The sequence below is a fragment of the Euleptes europaea genome, chromosome 5 (assembly GCF_029931775.1).
Source record: "Euleptes europaea isolate rEulEur1 chromosome 5, rEulEur1.hap1, whole genome shotgun sequence".
In the NCBI taxonomy this organism is placed as follows: Eukaryota; Metazoa; Chordata; class Lepidosauria; order Squamata; family Sphaerodactylidae; genus Euleptes; species Euleptes europaea.
Window position 1 is genome coordinate 67,026,646 of NC_079316.1, and position 6,000 is coordinate 67,032,645.

At 44.0% G+C, this 6,000-nt stretch overlaps 1 protein-coding gene across 1 annotated transcript in view; it reads right to left on the reverse strand.

Annotated features, from left to right (window-relative positions):
- Positions 1 to 4,814, reverse strand: part of MCMBP (minichromosome maintenance complex binding protein) — a 194,567-nt gene extending 189,753 nt beyond the window's left edge. The window contains exon 1 of the mRNA XM_056849489.1: positions 4,811 to 4,814. The gene's annotated coding sequence lies outside the window, so the exon portion shown is untranslated. The remainder of the gene's footprint in view (positions 1 to 4,810) is intronic.
- Positions 4,815 to 6,000: the final 1,186 nt, after the last annotated feature.

Below are 6,000 nucleotides of genomic sequence, written 5' to 3' on the forward strand. Positions count from 1 at the left end.
AGAAAAGTCCCTGAACCTGCCAGCGACAGCCTCGGTAACTGGGCTTGCTGTGACAACAGATATAATGGCAAACCATGCTGTGTGATACTACATAAATGAGCCTGGAAGGAAACTTTGGACTCATTTTCACAACCCTCTTTCCCCCTTGCATGCCACAAGCTAATTAGTTTCTCCTTTGGTTTTGGTACTTTGCTGTGTTACATCTGAACCGCCAAATGCTGCTGCTTCCTTTGCAAATCAGGATTACACACTATAATTTGTTTGTGGTTTGCAGGACAAGTAGACAGTATACTTCGTTGGTAACAGCAATGGGAGGAGGGATCATGTGAACTAACCCAAGGCTCCTCTCAGGCTTCTTCTTGTACCACCAGCCCCCATGGTGGTATATCTGAACTAATGCACGTAAGGTCGTTTATGCATGGGAGTTCTACCTGAGGTTCGTTACTCGCTGGACCCACAATTTCCTGTTGGGAAAGCTCAAATCAAGTCCCCGCCCCTTTAAATGCTGCCTTGTAATTGGCTTACTTTGTAGAGTTTACTGTGAGAGAAAATTCCCTCCCCACAAAAGCTAAGTGCTGCATTAAAAAGGGGGGGAATCCAAGTCTCAGTTTTAAAAAGCCTTTTTTTTTTTTTTTTTGCTCAGAAAGAGCTCCAAGGAAGCAGGAAGCATAGGAATCCTCACGTCTGGACATGCTGCTTTGTAATTGGCTGTGAGAAAAACCAAGCTTGCATGTCCCATGCTTTACCTTATGAACAGGGATTTCACCTGGGCTGAGCTCAGGGGAGAGGGAAGAGGGAATCGGGTTAACAGAGGAACGGGAAGTCCCAGGATTTGTGAGGGCTGGCCGCGAGATCATCTCTAATGGATGGAAAACTCATGCATAGCGCCAAGGAACAACCGAGAAAGACTGGGGGTGAACGTGAGTGAAAGTACCCATGCATAAATGACCTAAGTTTCATCATTTGATTTTTTCCCCTTCTGGCTGGAGAAAATAATTGTTTGTGTGTAGTCAGATTTCATAGAATTTTGTTTCAATGCTCTTGAATACTAAGAGCAGGTGTTCTCAACCTGGCATCCAACAATGAGTTTCCTGGTGCCTGCTTTTTGCTCTACTTCTTGTCTGCCTGTCTGTCTGTCCTCCCTCAAAAAACTCAGAGCACCATACATGGTACTTTCCTAATTTTCCTGATCCCTTTCAAGTTCCCTTCTTCTCTTTGACCTCTTACATCGTGTCCACACTCCCTTCTTTCATAACCTTTCATATTACTTCCTTTCTCTGTTACTCTGTTATTAACCCCTGCCCAGAGTTAGCTTTGAGATGTGCTAAAAGCTATGGGATGGAGAGGCTGGCTGTGGTAGTGGCAATGGAATTGGAGTTGGAGAGGCAACAAAGCTCCCACCACCTTCTTCATAGTCTGGGCATCAGCTGCAGCTCAATTCACAGTAGGGTTGCCAGGTCCCTCTTTGCCACTGGTGGGACAATGTCTGAGGAGGGCGGGGTTTGGAGAGGAGAGGGACTTCAATGCCATAGAGTCCAGTTGCCAAAGCAGCCATTTTCTCCAGGTGAACTGATCTCTATCAGCTGGAGATCAGTTGTAATAGCAGGAGATCTCCAGCTAGTACCTGGAGGTTGGCAACCCTAGTTCACAGTGTAGTGGTTTGTCTTCATTAGGTGCATATTCTGTTGGAAACTATTTCCCACTAGTACAGCTCCACTATCAGTAGATGGTGCGGAAGGAAAGGGATTCTCAGGATAATGACAGTATGAGAAGTGTTAGAAGAGATGAGGAAAGAGGCAGAGGAAAATGGTTTATTTTCACTCAATCTCCACCAGGGATTCCCATCCCTCCCTCATACAGCTGTCATTATTAATTTAAGTAACCATGCAAAGAAGTCAGACTTTACACCCGTTAGTGTAATAGACCAGAGCACTGACTCCTCTTCACCAGGAAAAGAGGCTGAGCAGCACCTAGGACAACCCCAGTTGAAAACTCTAGAAGACAAATTGGATATTTGGGCTTATCATGCCAATCTCAGAGCCAGATTTGAATGGCACCCCTATGACACCTCTGCTGTTGATGGCTGCTGTGTGAGTGTCACCTTTTCCCCTGTTTCTATTTTGGCCAATTTGGGGGCAGCTATTAACCCCATGCTAAACAAAGTGCCATGCTAAGCAGAATTGCACCCTTCTGAGTCTATTGAAGCCAATGGGTTTTGGAAGGCACTTTTTAGGATAGCCCTGCTAGACTACAACCAGTTGGAAGTTCTCCTATGGATGTCCTGTTGAAATTAATGCATGCAACTCCCATTCTTTTCAGTGGCGCTTGTGCATTCTCATCTATTTCACCGGAAAGCAACTTCATTAAATAAATAAAATACCTACAATATTTCCGAGAATGTTCATGCTGGGTGATTGGAACGTGAACTGCTTCCTTTGATTTAATTCAATTTAGCTTGATCCTATGCAGTACTTGAAATAAAACCCTACTGAACTGAATGTGTGTGGGATAAAAAATTTTAAAATTCCATTGAACTCAGTGGACCTTACTTCTGAGTAGTAAGATCAAACTGCCTGTTTGACAAAAGTCTTCTGTGCAAATTGTGGATAAATGTATACTTTGGAAGAAAAGTTTGCTAAACAATAAATTCTGTCATCTCTGTTTTAAAATTATTTTTGATATCTGAAAACAGAAGCGGAAACCTCCAATTTACTGATAATGCACAAGTTTCTTTTCAAACAGAAAGACATCTCTCTGGTTAATTTCATTCATATTTATTATACATGGGATAATCATATAAACTGTATAAATAAAATAAGACAAAGTATAAAAACTTGTAGAGCTGCTTCAAGGTGAAGCTGTAATTGATATAAGGAGTATTTCCCTTAAGGCGAATATTAAAAATCCTCTCTGAGGTAAATAACTCACTTTTAAGAGGGAATTAAACAGTGTCCGAGGTAAATAAATTCCATGGAGCCCTTGGACAGTTAAGATGCAGTCCGAATCACAAATGACACTTTGCGGAAATTTATAAATGGAATGTTTTAGTCCCACAGATAAACCAGCCTTGATGCTGGGCCCCTTGATTTAAACAGCTATTGGAGTCATAGTGAAAAGAATATGTGCATGAGAACAGTGACTAGAAAAGGTTCTTCACAGGTTGTCACACAGAATCCTGGCTATCTTCCTTATTGCTTTTTCAATGTGGAAAAATGGCAGCTATCATCAGATCTCTCAAACTGGTACATTTCAACTTAAGCCACTTGTCCTGCTCAAGGTTAAGGTCAAGGAGTGAAGGTGAGACGCAAGTTGCTGGGGCTGAAGCCAACAGTACAAATAGCCAAGATGTTGTTCCAGCAAAGCTTGATGGGAGACTAAAGCCTTAAATACCAAAGCAAGGAGGTAGAGATGCATGCCCCACCTCTCCAGGAGCAGACTACTAGCTTTTAAAGGCACTGCACCTTGTTGTGACCATGAATGCTCCAACAGGGTTGGGGTGGTTGTTTGCTTTGTGCAGCTTGAGGGGTGTTGTAGAGAAACCACATGTGCTACAGTGGGTCCTGGGTTGGAGTGTTCAGAGACTGCGTCTAAGGAGGAAGGCAGGACTGTATCCTAGGGTGAGCGGGCTGACCCAGTTTCCTGGGGTTCCTCCTGCACTTCAAAGGGTATTCCTGGAGGCATCTCAACCGGCTTCACCTGGAATTGTCCTAGGTGTTCAGCCTCCTTGTCACCTCTTGTCCTGGTGAAGAGGAGTCACTGCTCTGGTCCATTACACTAACAGGTGTGAAGTTTGACTTCTGTGCATGGTTACCTAAGATCCCAGTGGATCAATTGTTGATCTATGCAGACAAGTAAACATACACAGGATAAGGCAGTGGAAAGGGGAACAGTGTTGAGCGCACATGCACACTTTGTTCTTTTTTTTAATTCTTGATTTGCCTGAGATAAAACTGCAACATATTTTAATAGGAAATAATTATTCATTATTATAGATTATTAAAATGCAGTCATACATATTCCAGAGCAATTGCTATGTTGGTCTGTTACCAAACAACCCAAAGGGTCCTGGTACTTTAAAGACTAATATATAGACACAAGTGGGGACCCATAATACTTGCAGGGGGGAGAAATCACCCAATTCCCTCCTTACTGCTCATTGGAGGGGGGAACTCAAGTGTGTGGGGGGAATAACCCGATTCTATCCTTACTGATCAGTGGGGGGTGGGGGGCAGGAGACTTGTGTGAAGGAAATCGCCCGATTCCCTCCTTACTGCTTGGGGGAGGGGAGGCTCATGCGGGGGGGGGGAAATCACCTGATTCCCTTCTTACTATTCAGTGGGGATGGGTGAGAGGCTCCCAGTGGCTGCTGCCATTGCCCCCGGAGAGGACCTCTGTGGCGGTGGCCACCGGCAATTGAAAAAGGAACAGCGTTGTGTGCACATACGCAGACAATGCCATTATTTAAGTTGGGGAATTTAAATCCCCCAAATCTGCAGAAACATTTGTTTGGGATGAGCATCCCCCCACCTGCAGATTTAAATATCTGCAGGCAGGGGCACATGTGGAAATTAGCTATATAGATGTACATAGTACATAAGCACATGCATGGCCATGGTAAATACAGCAGAGTATCAGAAAGAAAACTGATCAAAGTTTTACAGTTTTTGCTATTCTCCTCTTAAGCCATTAGCAATGGATTTATTCTATGGCCCTAAAAGTTATTGTTAGTTGATACGTCTGTATTTGGCTTACAGTTATCCTTGCAGAAATGACACCCTGTAAACATGTGAATGTACACAGAACCTCAAACTTAGTCTCAGATCTATCTATCACATTTTATTTCTCCCTTTCTCCAATTAGCTTGTGGTGGCATACATTGTTTGCCCCACCATGCTTATTTTCACAACAATCATTTGAAGTATGGACACTTTCAGTGTAGTCCCAAACAGATCTAACCCTGCTAAGTCCATTGAAGTCTGTTTAAGATTGTACCGTCAGTGAGCATGATAGGGATTTGAACCCATGAATCACTATGACCATCACTCCATTGCTGGCTCACAATAACTATCAGAAAACTGTAGTAGAATGTTATCAGTTGTAATCATACCCTGCACTTATCATGTTCTGAAAAAGCCAAAACTATAAGTATGGACTGTTTAACATCTAGCATATTGTGTCTATTTCCTTTTGGGCCTTGTCATACATGAAGCTGCCTTATACTGAATCAGACCCTTGGCCCATCAAAGTCAGTATTGTCTACTCAGACTGGCCGTGGATCTCCAGGATCTCAGGTAGGGGTCTCTCACATCAACTACTTCCCTGGTTTCTTTAACTGGAGGTGCCGGGGATTGAACTTGGGACCTTCTTTCTGCATGCCAAGCAGATGCTCTACCACTGAGCCACAGCCCCTCCCCGGGAGGGCCTAGGAATGGTAAACCATTCTTGTGATAACCAGTTGCTGGGTAGCAGGCACTAGGTGTAGCCTTAGAACAGCAACATGGTAGGGCAGCTGAGAGTACTGGATAGCTTGGTGGGTAATTCCTAAACTGACCAGTGGGTGACTGGTATCAAAAGATTGAGAGAAACCCCTCTGAGGGTCAGGTGGGCCAGGAGAGCATCATGCCATCAGCTGGATACTTGGGCAGCCACTGGTTCCCAGACACCTTGGAGGGGTGCTTGCGGGTCAGTACAGCCATTCCACCACAGTGATAATAATAGCTGATCAAGTTACAGGACACAACTTTGGAGAAGGTATAATACCCATGGCATTGGTTAGTGTAAATGTTTCAATTCCCTTGCTGTGATTAGCAATACTGGTGCTCCTTGAGTCATGGGGGTATTCTTCATGGTGGATTTTGCTTCGGTTTCGAATCGGAGCAAATAATAAACTGATTTAAATAGCTTTTTCATGGCAGTGCAGATTCACCCCCCATCCCAATTTTTCACGGGAGAAACAGCGCACTTTTCTGCGCTGCTTACGTCTGCTGCCGCTCATGACTC